The following is a 15897-nucleotide window of genomic DNA, read 5'->3' as shown; positions in this document are numbered from 1 at the left end:
GCTCATTAGGCTCCTCTCCATCCACCTACACATGTCCCACTTGCATCAAGCCATTTATCATCCCATAATGAACACATTAAGCATCTATAGATCAAGTGTTCTATGAGAAGGTAAAAGAGGAAATTCTACTTCTGCAAAATTCTCATTATGTGATTAACAAAATTAAAATTTAGGTAAAACTAAAGGAAAAAATAATGTTAAAGTACATTTTATTTTACTTTTAACATTCTTATTAGTCATTAATATAGTGCTCAACTATTTGCTAGACACCATTCTAAGCATCTTACAAATATTAATATGTGTAATTTTTATAACAAGCCTTCAGTAGGGGTACTGCTATTATGTATGATTTACAGATGAGAAAACTGAGACACAGCAACGTTAAGAGATTCACACATGGCACACCTTTTAAGGATTTGTACCTAAACATATCAACTTCAGAATTTATATTCTTACCACTCCACAATACTGCTGTGCTATATTAGAGAGAGCAGATATGTGGAGTATTTAAATATTTGGAAACTGAGACTTAGTATTCAAATTCTAAAAAGAACCAGATATGTTCTAGAAGGTATCTGCCTCACAAAGGTCATGTGTAAATTGTGAATAGTACCTTCTTCGTCGGCAGCCGTCCGTCTCGAGAGACGATGGTGTAGCTTCTTAAGTGTCTATCTGCACCGCCGAGAATGGTTGTGCAGTCCGACTCGGGAGTGACACGGTATCTGTCTCCTCCCGTGTTGAATCGACATCTTGCGATGACGCTGGAGTGTCCTCTCCAGTGAAGCTGAAGCTACAGAGCCTGGGCAGGGTGATATGGAGGGTCTGCTGTTGCCCATGCAGCAGACCCCCCCTCTCTTCGCAGCTGAAGGGTCCAAGGGAAAGACGGAGTCAATACAGCTTGGCTTCAGGTGCGCCGCAGGAGTTGCCGGTGATGACTACAACGTCAAACCGCCTTAGGGACTCCGGCTCCGGATTTTCTGTCGGGGTTTACTCCCTTAGCCTTTCCCCTGAAGAGGTATGCCGCAAGGCAGCGGAGGTTTTTTGGAGTCAGAGTTTTCCTTCTCTGATGTACCCTGACTGGAAGATCGAACCAGCGACACTTAGCTCGCAGGCCGACGCTCAATCCACTGAGCCAAACCAGCCAGGGGTGAATAGTACCTATCCCAAAGGAAATAGTGAAATTTAAATTAGCTAACATATTTAGCAAAGAACCTGGCATTTAATATAGTATCTATTTTCCCAATAAACAAAAGGCAAACTGAGTACTATATATATATATATATATATATATATATATATATATATATATATATATATATGTATGTATTAATGGATCGATGGCCCCTGGCTGGTTTGGCTCAGTGGATTGAGCGTCGGCCTGCGAGCTAAGTGTCGCTGGTTCGATCTTCCAGTCAAGGCACATCAGAGAAGGAAAACTCTGACTCCAAAAAACCTCCGCTGCCTTGCGGCATACCTCTTCAGGGGAAAGGCTAAGGGAGTAAACCCCGACAGAAAATCCGGAGCCGGAGTCCCTAAGGCGGTTTGACGTTGTAGTCAACACCGGCAACTCCTGCGGCGCACCTGAAGCCAAGCTGTATTGACTCCGTCTTTCCCTTGGACCCTTCAGCTGCGAAGAGACGGGTGGTCTGCTGCATGGGCAACAGCAGACCCTCCATATCACCCTGCCCAGGCTCTGTAGCTTCAGCTTCACTGGAGAGGACACTCCAGCGTCATCACAAGATGTTGATTTAACACGGGAGGAGACAGATACCGTGTCACTCCTGAGTCGGACTGCACAGTCATTCTCGGCGGTGCAGATAGACTCTTAAGAAGCTACACCATCGTCTCTCGAGACGGACGGCTGCCGAATGGATCGATGAATAGCTGGCTGGTTGGATAATTAAATAAGCAAATAAACAAATGAGCATTTCTTCCAGATTCAGAGGGAGGAATGTCAATGCCACAATGTTTGACAAGCATGTGGGAAGGGAGATGTCTGCAAAATACTTCCTGACACAGAGTATTCTAGTTCCAATTTTATAAGCGAACCAATAGATGCTTGGATTAGTCACCTGAAGGTCTTGCAATGTCTGGTTATCCTGGTTACATACCTTTTCTTAACAAATTAATTTTCAATATGCAATAAGTAGTGGGCATTGTTTTTTTGTTTGTTTGTTTTTTGGAGGTGTTTTTTGGCTTATTGATATCCAAAAGTTTTCTAATTTGGGAGCATTTACAATGGAATACATCTAAGTAGAAATCAGATTCTTACCTTCCACTATTAAACCTGCTGGCAACCAAAGCAAGAGTACATGACATAATCTCAGACAATTCAATCTTTCTTGGTTTTTGAAGCTGGATTGGGTAGCATCAAAACCTGATGATAGATAGATGTGGCCACATGACTATTCCAGCAATGGAATGCCAGTATGTGATATGTGCATTTCTGTGCACTTGAATAACCCTAATGGACAACAATTTTAAAAACCTGTATTTCTTTTTTTTCTCCCTTTTCAAATAAAATGGAAACAATAAACCTTTTTCTACAGCAGTAGTTTTCAACTTTTTCATCTCATGGGACATATAAACTAATTACTGAAATTCTGTGGCATACCAAAAAATATATATTTTTGCCAATCTGACAAAAAAAAAAAGGTATAATTTTGATTCATTCACACCAGACCGCTATTGTTGTGTTGGCTGTTGCCATTTTTTAATTTAACAATCTCAAGGAAAAGAGGTCTGGGCCACTGACTAAATAGTCAGGGATTACATGTTTTAAAAATTCTTGCAGCACATTGGTTGAAAATTGCTGCTCTATAGCATTATATTCTCTGTAAATCATCTTAAATTATTTGGAGACAGACATTTCCCTCTGTTCTTATTGGGTGGTATTGGAAGAAATTATCTCTCTTTAGAGTACTGATTTTTACTTCAAATCTACAATGGAGATTGAAGACATAATTTTAAAATCACAATTAACTTTTTCTTCACCTAACTGAGCAAAAGACACAAGTGTAATTGTGTGTCTGTGTGTGTATACTTCATGCATATTCACATATAAAGGTTCACATTCTCAGTGAACATCCAAATTGCTCATGTTATTTTTAATGCTATCATTTAAAAAGGACTAAATTTGAGAATGTGACAGTCTTTATCATTTATAAATTATTAAATAATTATTTATAAATATTAGTGACCATATCTTCTGGCTTTCTGGTGTACCTGACAAATGTGGCACATATGACTTAGCAATAAAGGGCTTTGTGTCTTCAGCTTCTCTCTTTTGCAGTAGAAGCAGATTGATCAGATCTACCCAGTCTTGGTAACCAGATACCAGTGATTTGTGAGATGGCCGATCAGAGCTGGGGCTGTTGTGAAAAACTAGGGGAAAATCTCATTTGCTCACATGGAGATAAATGGAGATAAATTGTTTGCATTTGTACCATTGGCCCCATAATCTAGATACTGAAACCTATCTTACCCTTTGATGGAGTACCTGTCACCACAAAATACATTCATTCTTGATTATGACAATTCAATTATGTGCAAGCTGATTACCACTGTTTAAGATGAAGTGTTATTTTTCATTTGAGAAGAATGGTAATCCATTTCATTTGTTCAGTACACAACACTTTTCAAAGCATGGTCTCATAACTATCAAAACTGTCTGTGGTAAGTATTATTATACTTTTCTACAGATGAGAATACTGATACTCAAGGAGATTATTTGACTTCCCCAAGGTTACATAGGTTACAAGTATCAGAACAGGGATACGAAATCATATCACTTGACTGTGCTCCAGTAGGTTATCAAAACTATTCCCATGTTATTTTCTATTGGACTTTTCAGTTATCCTTGAAAAGTCTTCATGATGATAAACAAAAATTTTAAACTAAAATCTAACAAAAAATAACTCAACAATGAACATCAAATTTACTGGCCAGAAACTTCTTGGCTCAGAACTGGAGATTTCTAAATGATGGAAAGAGGGCGTTAACATGTTGTGATGTTCTGTTTTTCAGCCATTACTTTTCTTCTAGGTTTATAGTTATGGTTTGGCTTTAGAGCACAAAGCAGTAAAACCTAATTGACTAGAAGTCAGATCAAAATCTTTTCAAGTTGGACATAATATGAGTAACAGAAACACAGATGAATTAACATTTTTAAAAAATTTCAGTTGCAAATACCCCATTGGAAGACATAACTTTTAATTTATAAAATCTCCTAATTATGAAGCAAATTTTGTGTGATATATACAGGAATAGGCCCATACCTATTATTATTAGAAAGAAAACTATGCCATAAAACTCCTAACTAGAGGCTCAGAGTATATTTCTGATACAAATCCATACACTTAAAAAAAATTAAAAACCTGGAAATATTTGCAGGTGACTCAGATTGTCTCTATCTTACAGCATAAGAAAAAATGACTCCCCCATGTAATACATTTTACCAAGTCACATTAAATACATCTAATTCAACAAACACGTTAAATACAGTTTTCCAGCCGAATTTCCATTGTCCTATAAGTTAAGTCCCATTTTATTCTACTGGAATGGTATCTGTCACTCTGATACTTTTAGAACTCTTCAAAATGTTACTTTGGTGTTATATCTTGCCTCATGCTATTGTAGTTGTGCACTGTTTTCCCAGTTTCTGAGTCAATGCTGTCCTGCCTTGGAGATCATGAGTGTGCTAACTGTAGATCAGTATTTAAACCAAGACTATGCAGTTATGGTGGTAGGCTGAATAATGGCCTCCAAAATATATCCACTTTCTAATCCTTGGAATTTATAAATATGTTCCCTTAAAGCAGTGGTTCTCAACCTTCCTAATGCCGTGACCCTTTAATACAGTTCCTCATGTTGTGGTGGCCCCCAACCTTAAAATTATTTTCATTACTACTTCATAACTGTAATTTTGCTACTGTTATGAATTGTAATGTAAATATCTGATATGCGGAATGTATTTTCATTGTTACAAATTGAACATAATTAAAGCATAGTGATTAATCACAAAAACAATATGTAATTATATATGTGTTTTCCAATGGTCTTAGGCAACCCCTGTGAAAGGGTCATTCGATCCCCAAAGGGGTCCCAACCCACAGGTTGAGAACCACTGCCTTAAAGGGAAAAGGGAGGTTGTGATTAAGTTAAGAATTCTGAGATGGGGAGATTATCCTGAATTATTCAAGTGGGCACAATGTACTGTAAAGCAGCTAGATCTAAAATGCACTCCATCCAACAGCAGCAAAATACACATTCTTCTCACATGCACATGGAATATTCTCAAGGATGGACCATTAAGCCACAAAACAAGTCTCCTAAAATTTAAAAAGATTTAAATCATACAAAGTATCTTTTTAAACCACAATGGAATAACACTAGAAATCAATTAACATAAGGAAAGCTGGAAAATTCACAAATGTGAAAATTAAATAACACAATTTAAAAACCAAAGGATCAAAAAAGAAATCAAAATGGAAATTAGAAATACTATCAGAAGAATTAAAATAAAAACAGTGCTTAGAGGGAAATTTGTAATTGCAAATGTTTAGAATAAAACAGAAAGAACTCTCAGATCAATAACCTAACTTTACACTTAAAAAACTAGGAAAAAAGTGAACTGAATCTAAAGCTAGGAGAAGGAAGGAGATCATAAAGCTTAGAGCAAAGATAACTAAAATAGAGAATAAAAATTTTTGTTAAATAAAAGAGAGAATAGAATACAAAAGTTGCTTCTTTAAAAGATCAACATATTTGGCAAAACTTTAGGTAAACTGACTAGGAAAAACAGAGAAAAGATAATTAAATGACCAAAATCAGAAATAAAAGTGGGAGCATTATCAACTTGCAGAAATAAAAGGTATTATAAGAGACTACTATCAACAATGGTAAGCCAATACATTTTGTAACATAGATGAAATGAACAAATTCTAAAAACACACAAATTACCAAAACTGACTCATGAGGCAACTGGAAATCTGAACATAATTATAACAAGTAGATAGATTAAATCAGTAATCAAAAGCAATTCAACAAAGAAGTATTCAGGACCAGATGGCTTTACTGGTGAAGCCTACTGAAAATTTAAAGCATTAACATCAATCTTTTTCAAAATATAAAAAAAAAAGAAGAAGAAGAAGTGGAGGAATACTTCCTAAGTCATTCTGTGAGGCCAGCATTTTCTGTTACTAAAGCCAAACAAAGGCATCACAAGAAAAGAAAACTATACACCAATACTTTTTATAAACATAGATACAAAAAATCTTCACAATAGTAACAAACCAAATTCAGCAATATATAAAAAGAATTATGGTCAATGACCAAGTGAGATTTATCCCAAAAATGCAAGGTTGACTTAATATATGAAACAATTAATATAATACATCGTTGTAGAGAATAAAGGACAAAATACACGTGGCTACCTAATAGATGCAGAAGAAAAAAGATTTAACAAAATTTAACACTGATTAATTATTACAATCACCCAGAAAAACAGAGAAAAAGGAAACTTTCTCAACTTAATAAAGGGCATCTATAAAAAATCTTCAGCTAATATTGTGCTAAATGGATAAAGACTGAAAGCTGTGTACCAAAGAAGTTAAAGATGACTGGATTTGAAAGGAAGAATTAAACTCTATATTTTCAGGCAATACAAGATCTGTCCAGAAAAAGTACAGCCATTGTTGATATAATGATAATGATTTGTGTGACATCAATGTAACCTGGCAGCCAAGGAAAGCAGACTGGAACATGCATGTGTGAATAATGATGCCTTCACTATACTAGTCAGTAAGGGCAGTAGACACCATTGAGTGAGCATGTGTATTGTGTGGCCATCACATTCAAAATGACTAAGTGAGTAGAGCTTAAATCTGTATCAAATTTTGCATTAAGCTTGAACATCCTTCTGCAGAAACTATTCCAATGACTCAGAAGGCCTGTGGGGATGATGTAATGAGTGTAGTACAAATGAAAGTTGTGGCAAAAACACCTCAAAGATGGTCAAGAATCTGTTGAAAGTGATCCACATTCTGAAAGGCCTGCAACAAGCAGAACACCTGAGAATGTTAAACATGTATGGGCTGTAATCAACAAAGATCAGCTACTGACAGTGCCAGAACTAGAAGCTGATCTGGAGATTCCAAAAACTGTGTTTGAGGTTTTTTATGCAGGATCTTGGCATGAAACACATCATGGCAAAACTCATTCCATGACTTCTGCTGCCAGAGCATAAGGAACACATATTGCAGTTGCTAATGATTTGTTTCAGACAGCTACCAATGAACCAGATTTCCTCAAGAAGGTCATAACCCAAGATGAATGGTGGGTCTATGCTATGATTCAGAAATGAAGGACCACTCAGCCAAATGGAAGTTGCCTAGTTTTCCATGCACAAAGAAAGCGCAGCAAAGTCGCAGCAAGGTCAAGACCATATCAACTGTGTTTTTTTATTGGGGAGGTGTTGTTCATCACAAGTATGCCCCTCCAGGCCAAACAATTAATAAGGAGTACCTCAATGTTCTTCATTGGTTGAAAGATGCAATACAATGAAAACAGCCGCAGCTACGGGCAGCTGGTGATTTGCAGTTTCATCACAACAATGCATCTGCTCATGCATCACGTCTCATGTAAAATTTTTTGTGAAATATCAAATCACCCAGGTGACTCAGACCACCTACAGCCCAGATTTGGCACCTTGCGACTTGTGGCTTTTGCCAAAACTAAAATTACTTTTTAAAAATTTATTTTATTAATTATGTTGTTACAGTGCTCTCAAGTTTTTTCCCTTTGCTCTCCTTTTCCCAGTACCCCACTTCCCTCCAGAAGTCCCCCCCCACCTAGTTCATGTCCATGGGTCATGCATATAAGTTCTTGGGCTTCACCCTTTCCTATATTGTTAACTTCCCTGTGCCTATTTTGTACCAACCAATTATGCTTCTTAACCCCTGCACCATTTCCCCATTTCTCCCCCTACCCCCTCCCAGCTGATAACCCTCCAAATGATCCCCATACCTATGATTCTGTTCCTATTCTGGTTTGCTTAGTCGGATTTTGTTGTTATTCTTTAGATTCAGTTGTTGATAGTTATGAGTTCATTGTCATTTTAATGTTCATAGTTTTGATCTTCTTTTTCTTAAGTAAGTCCCTTTGACATTTCATATAATAATGACTTGGTGATGATGAACTCCTTTGGCTTTACCTTTTCTGGGAAGCATTTTATCTGCCTTTCCATTCTAAATGATAGCTTTGCTGGATAGAGTAATCTTGGTTGTAAGTCCTTGCTTTTCATCACCTTGAATACTTCTTGCTAGTCCTTTCTTGTCTCCAAAGTTTCTTTTGAGAAATCAGCTGATAGTCTTATAGGTAACCCTTTGTAGGTAACTCTCTGCTTTGCTCTTGCTGCTTTTAAGATTCTCTTTGTCTTGAACCTTTGGCATTTTAATTATTATGTATCATGGTGTGGTCCTTTTTTGGTCTAGCTTATTTGGGACTCTCCATGCTTCCTGGACTTGTATGTCTATTTCCTTTGCCAAATTTGGGAAGTTTTTCTTCATTATTTTTTCACATAAGCTTTCAATTTCTTGCTTTTACTCTTCTCCTTCTGGCACCTGTATGATTTAGACATTGGCATATTTAAAGTTGTCCCTGACTTCTGGCCAAGATGGAGGCTTAGACTGACACACTCGGTCTCCCTCTACAACTAAGAAGGAATACAACTACCTCAACAAAAGATAACTAGAAATTCCAGAAAATAAAACTACATGGAAGCCCAATGTATGAAGTTATAAACCAGCAGTGCTTGTCTGGATGGGTAGGAGGGGCAAGATCAGAATCGGGATGGAAGGGTCGGGCTGAGCTGTCCTCGGTAGTCTCAGGAATAGTGGTGGGATTGTGAGAAATGCCAGGGAAGCAATCCCAGCTGTAGTCGAAACCTGGCAGCTCTCGATTCCAACGCTGGGAAAGGCAGATCCCCCATTGCCTTAAACGGTGAGGCTGTGGGGAAGGAGTCTCCTGGTCTCTCAGTGGAGAGTAATGGCAGGAATCCATCTTGGAACCCAGCCCCCACACAAAGCGCCACAGAACGGGGAAAAAGGTTGCTGATCGCCACAGGCCGCCGATCGCTGCTGGTCACTGGGTAGTGATGAGTGCACAGACTCTGCCCCCTATAGCCTGCCCAGGAAGAAAGCTAAACACAAATCTGTTAGAATGAAGCAGACAATGATTGAAATTCCGGTGACGCAGCTCACCAGGCAGCAGATGAGAGACCTGACAGAGGAACAAATAAAAAACCTTTCGGAGGTTCAGTTCAGAGCTATAGTCATAAGGTGGCTTACAGAAATATTAGGAACAAGACAGCGAAGGAACTAAAGCTACTTATAGTGAAGTGAACAAAAACGCATATGAGACAAGTAGTGAGGAAATAAAATCCAGAGATCAAATCAACAAACCAGAACATAGGGAAGGAACAGACAACCAGTGCAGAAAGAGGAAACAAAAAGTAAGGAAAGTGAGGAGAAGATCAGAAACCTCTGGGAGAGCTATAAGTGATCGAACATTCAGATAATAGAATTTCCAGAGGGCAAAGAAGAACTAGAAATTGAAAAATTATGTGAAAAAATAATGAAGCAGAACTTCCCGAACTTGCGGAAGGAAATAGACTTACAGGTCCAGGAAGCACAGAGAGTTCCAGAAAAACTGGACACCGGGAGAACTACTCCAAGACACATTAAAATCAAGTTGTCAAAAATTTAAGATAAAGAGAGAATCTTAAAAGCAGCAAGAGAGAAGAAAAGAATCATGTACAAAGGAGTCCCAATTAGACTATCAGCGGATTTCTCAAAAGAGACCCTGCAGGCAAGAAGGGACTGGCAAGAAATATTCAAAGTAATGAAAATAAAAAACCTACAGCCATGAATACTCTATCCAGCGAAACTGTCATTCAGAATAGAAGGGCAGAGAAAGTGCTTCCAGGACAAGGTAAAATTGAAGGAGTTCATCAGATCCAAACCACTGTTATATGAAATGTTAAAGGGAGTGGTTTGGAAGAAGGAGGATCAAAACTGTGAACATTAAAATGAAAACTGCATCACAAGAACCAACAACGGAAGCTAGGGAATCAAAACAAAGGCAAACTAAGTAGGCACTGAAAGTGGAAAAAGAACTATAAGTATGGGGAACATATTGGGGGGAGGTCAGCAGGGAGGGGGAAGGGGAAAGGGAGGGAGGTAGTATAGGAATTGAGAAGCATAGTAAGAGGGAATGGAGAAGAACTATATGCACAACCAATGGACATGAACTAAAAAGGGGGGACAACTGGAGAGAGGGGGGTCACTGGGTGGAGGGGAGCAGAGGGAAAAGAAATTGGGAGAACTGTAACAGCATAATCAATAAAACATATTTTAAATAAATAAATAAATAAATAAAGTTGTCCCTGATCCTAAGCTTCTCCTCATTTTTTTCAATTCTCGTTTTTTCATTCTTTACTGGTTAACTGTTTTTTCTTTCTTATGTTCTAAATCATTGATTTGAACCCTGGTTTCCTTCCCTTCATCAATGGTTTTGTGTGGATTTCCCTTCGTTTCATTTAGCATAGCCTTCACTTCTTTCCTTATGTATTTGCCATACCTAAGCATATCTGTCAAGCCTGTGAGCATCTTTCTCACCAGTGTTTAAACTCAGCATCTGTTAGGTTGTCTATCTCCCTGTCTGTTAGGTTAGCTATCCGTCCGTTGCTTAGTTCTCCCACTGGAACCTTGATCCATTTCCCCTTTTGGGCTATACTTCTCTGTTTCCTCATCTTGACAGGCTTCTGTGTTTGTTTGTCTCTATGTCTTAGGTAGAGCTGTTGCACCTGTTTTGTTGTAAGGGGTGGAGCCTTAGGTATTTGTCAGTACAGGGTGACTAGTTTCACTATGTTGTGACACTGTGTGTGTGGAAGGGGTCTGAGAGGGAACAATGCCACTTGCTAAGCACTTGCCCCTTTTTCCAGGCACTTCTCCCACTTCTGTATGAGACTGGCACCTCTCTAGCTGTTGCCTGGCCATCATTCCCAGAGTGGATGTGTCTTTGGACATTCAAGGTCCATGGGGGCCCTTTAAAGAAGCAGATTTTACTGAGAGACTGGCAATTTCTTCCACCTCTCCAACCCACACTGGTTTGCACAGTCAGAAACAACGAGGTTTTATTTTCCCCGGAGCTGGGACCGTGAGCTCTGTGGTCTGGTCTAGTGCTGGGAGCACTCCCCAGGTGTCCTTCCTGACTTTTAAAAATGTGTGACTGTGCTTTTCACCAGCCTGACACTGCTGCCACCTCTGCCGCCACCACACCACATCCTCTCTGTTCTGGCTCTGTCCTTCCTCTGTCTGGATGAGTATTTCTTCTTTCTATCTTTGTTTGTTGGACTTCCATGCAACTCAATTTTCTGGAATTTCTGGTTCTCTCTAGTTTTGAGATAGTTGTATTCCTTCTTAGTTGTGGAGGGAGATGCAGCGTGTCTGTCTAGGCTTCCATCTTGGCCGGAAGTCCTAAAATCCCTTTGAAAGGGAAAAGCTTTCAGACCATTGATGAGGTTCAGGAAAATACTATGGGGCTACTGCTGATGATTAGAACTGTGTGAAGTCCCAAATTGTCTACTTTGATGGGGACTGAAGCATCATTGTCCTATGTACAATGTTTTTTGTATTGTATCTTCTTCAATTAATGTCTCTATTTTTCATAATATGTGGCTGGAAACTTTCTGGACATGCCTCATATATATGATCCTATATGTAGAAATTCTTACAGAATACACGCACATGCAAACTCACAAAGCAAAACTACTAGAACAACTATGAGGAAGGTCACAGAATGCAAACACAATATACGAAACTTGTATTTCTACAACCAATTCTTCAAAAAAGCAAATTTACGAAAATATGTCCATTCACAAAGCATAAACAGAATAAGATGTTTAATTATAAATTTAACAAAAGAAGTTTAGTACAGTATTTGCACAAAAGCAAAGAACATTGCTGAATATAATTCAAGAACATATCAATAAGTGAAGAAAAATTGTATATTCCTTGATCAGAAGATTTAAGAATTTCTGTGAAAACTGACATGATAATACTAAAATTTATGTAGAAATGAAAGGACCTAGAAGAGTCAAAACAATTTTTTAAAGGAACAAAGTGTACTTACTATAAAGCTACAGTGTCAAGAAAATGTGATATTTACATAAAAAATAGCCCTATGCATCAGTTGAACTGAATTAAGCCCAGAAATAAACCCTGGCATTTATGGTCAATTGATTTTTAACAAAGACATCAAGACAACTCAATGAGGAAAGGGTAATCTTTTCAACAAACAGTTGTACCCACACCATATACTAAAAGTGACTTTGGTTTGGCAAAGAGCTTTTAGATATGATACCAAAAGCACCAATCAGAAGAGACAAAAACTGATAAATTGGGCTTCATTAAAATTAGAGTTTTTGTGCTTCAAAAGACACCATTAATAAAATGAAAGGACAAGCCACAAAGTGGATGAAAATATTTGCAAATTATATATACAGAGTGGGGCAAAAGCAGGTTTATGGAAAATAATACAATAATTAATAAATAATAATACAAGAATAAACTGTGTTTTGAGTACTCACAACTGTAAACCTACTTTTTCCCTGTATCCAAAATACATAAAGAACTCTTAATGCTTAATAATAAGACAATCCAGTTACAAAATGAGTAAAATGGCATATGAATAGCTAACAAGTACATTAAAGAATGTTCAACATTGCAAGTCATTGGAGAAATTAAAAACACACTCAGTTACCATTGCATAAGTATTAGAATGGCTATAATTACAAAGACAGACAATATCATGTGTTGATGAGTATGTGATGAAACTGGAAAGTGGATCCTCATAAATCACTGGTGGAAATGAACATCTGCTTTGCAAAACAATTTGGCAGTTTCTTAAAAAGTTACATAAACTTAACAAAGGACTCAGAAATCCCACTCTTTGTTTTTGTTTTTTAAGCACTTGTGAGTATTTAATAAACTTCCCTCTGTGTGGCTTCAAGCTACCAGGACACAGGCCTCACCAACACCCTTCATCTTGTCCTCAGCTCTTCTGCTGAAGAATTTGGCCATCGCGATGACAGGCTGCTTTGGGAGCTTTCCTTTCCTCAGGACTTTGTAATAGCTCGATCGCACCACATCAATGATAGCAACAGCTCTAGTCTTAGTTTGGCAGCATTTACCTGTGTCTGCTCACTGACAGAGGTCTACAGCTTATCAAGGTAGACAGTCAGGGCAGAAACCCTGGTTTTTCTTTAAGTGGTCATGCCTCATACCCATTTTCCCAAAGTGATCCGGGTAATATTTATCAGAGTTGATCCTGTGATGACGCAGCCACCAGCATTACCTCGACCTCCTGGGTGCTTCCTGTGCTTGCCGATGTGGTCCTGGCCGTGGCTCACATGGCCCCAAAGTTTCCAGGTCTTCCTCAGTTTGGATGCCATGTTGGTGGCTGAGATGGAAGAGGGAAGCCTCTGCCAGACATCCCCCACTTAAGGATCTACCCAAGAAATGAAAAAATATACACAAAGACTTGTACTTAAATGTTCGTAGAATCATTACCATAGTAACTTTAAATTGGAACCAAATCAAGTGTCTATCAACCTGATGAATGGTCGATAGATAAATAAATGGTTGTTGATAAATAAAATGTGGCATAGCCATACAAAGGAATATTATTCAACAATCAAAAAAATTAAACAATGATACATGTATGAATGAACCTCAGAAACACGGTAGATGAAAGAAGCCAGAGTCACAAGAATACGTACTGTGATTCAATTTATATGAAATGTACAAAAATGCACATTTATAGAGACAGAAATTAGATTAATAATTGTTTGGGCTGGGGGATGCATGAGTGGGGATTGACTACAAAATGTTGGTGGAAAATTTTGGTGGTGTTGGAAAACTTCTAAAATCAGATTGTGCTGATGATTGCAAAATTTAATACATTTGTTAAAAATCACTGAATTGTACTCTTGCTTATGGTATATGAACTATATCCCAGTAAAGTTTTTAAGTTGTTAAAATGGGAAAAAAGCCAAGAGAAAAAAAATTAAGATTAAGCTCTTTTTCAATCATAATAGCCTGCTTGCTTACTTTTACTGTAGCTTTTAATTATACTCCTCAAATCAGCTGCCTTATTCTCTGACTTACATTCCCTACCGGAAATGTAAATGAAGCATAATTGATTAAATTCATAACTATTCTGGTCATTATTCATCATTCATTAGGTCTTGTGTTGTTCCACTTATTCATGCATTCATTGGTTGATTCCTGCATGTGCCCTGACTGAACCCACAACCTTGGCATATGGGGATAATGCTCCAACCAACTGAACTAGATGGCCAGGGCCTTCAGCATTAGGTCTTTAGGTGGAGTGTATCTCTTTTGGCCAATTAACATCTCAAGCACCCGGCACTGAAACAAGAGGCAGAAATCAGGAAGAGCCCGATTTGAGAAACTGTTCAATGACCCTAAGGGCCCAATGTGAGAATCCCACTATGATGACTATTAGTGCATCTGCCTGTAAGCCCAGGTCCGGGAAGGGCTACCAGCCTAGAAGAGAAAAAACAGAGAGGACTGGAGGAAGAGAAGAGAGAGACTAAAACGTTAGCAAATAACCTTGTTACCAGCAATTTCTGCTATTCTCAAACGGTATCCAACTGATGAGCTGCTAGACACATGCGAGTGCCATTTGTATTATCAGATAAACTGAAAACATTTGGTTCATGACCCTAAAACAGTGATTTCTAGAGACTCATGATCACATTTAATAGCTGTGGGGAAAATCAGAAAAGAAAAGATTGGGCAGGGGTCCAAAGAGGAAATGCCTTCTGCCAAACCAGGTCACTGGAGCTTCCTCTGCACATAGCCTGCCTGCGGAGAGTGGGGTCTGAGGCAGGCCCTACCCCCACAGTTTACGTCAACAGTGTGACAGGCTAGGACAATTCACATCTCATCCACATTTTTCCCTGTAAAAGGCAGAGAATAAAATTAGATGCTAGCTTCACATGTGTGCATGTAGATGTCTATGTAGTTCAGCAGGGGAAGGAAGGGCAAAATTGGAGGTGATCCTCAGAACAGGATAGTGTTTCTCAAGGACCCACAGTACAGGTGCTTTTAAGCACTTTTCTTCCCTTTAGTCCTTCCAGCAATCTGGTGAGTGTATTATACTTACCTTAGAGATAAGAAACTGAGCATCAAAAATCTTTCCTACCTATCAAATAGGTAACATTACATATTATATACATTATATACAGGTAAGAACTTAAGGCTCAAAATCTTGAGTGACCAATGTTACATATTTACTGAGCGGCAGAGCTGGGATTTAAATTCAGGTCTGTTTGAACCCTGAGCCCCTGTTCTTTCTATTATGCATTAACAAAAGGCTTAAGAACCTTCAGACGGTTTGCAGCACCCACACCATTTGTAAAATCTTATGGAAGAAACCCGATCCAGAAAATGGTTTGGAAGAAACAAATTCCAGTATCAGAAATATAAAAGGATGAGGATCATTGCCTTTAGACAACCTGTTTTATTGTGAACAATACAAGTGTTCCAGTTGATTCAACAAAAAAATAACCCCAAACAAGGCTATTTTTAAAGAGGCATTTATAGGACTGCGGATTTCATTTCCTCTGCCATTAGATCTCTATCCTCTTGTTCTGGGCAGCAGACACTGTCATATAAGGAAGACCACCTCCTTTTCAGGGCATCACTGCAACAAATAGCTTTGAGGCAGAGGGAAGAAAGAGCACAGGATGAAAAGGAAAACATTAGAAAGGGGGAAATGGGAAATTATGAAGTTGGCTTAATGCACACT

At 38.3% G+C, this 15897-nt stretch overlaps 1 pseudogene; it reads right to left on the bottom strand.

Annotated features, from left to right (window-relative positions):
- Positions 1–13067: 13067 nt before the first annotated feature.
- LOC150012911 (large ribosomal subunit protein uL15 pseudogene) lies at positions 13068–13513 on the bottom strand (annotated as a pseudogene).
- Between the last annotated feature and the right edge of the window lie 2384 nt (positions 13514–15897).

The sequence above is a fragment of the Furipterus horrens genome, unplaced genomic scaffold (genome assembly GCF_987537825.1).
Source record: "Furipterus horrens unplaced genomic scaffold, mFurHor1.1.pri manual_scaffold_4, whole genome shotgun sequence".
In the NCBI taxonomy this organism is placed as follows: domain Eukaryota; kingdom Metazoa; phylum Chordata; class Mammalia; order Chiroptera; family Furipteridae; genus Furipterus; species Furipterus horrens.
This window is presented reverse-complemented; position numbering and strand designations above follow the sequence as displayed.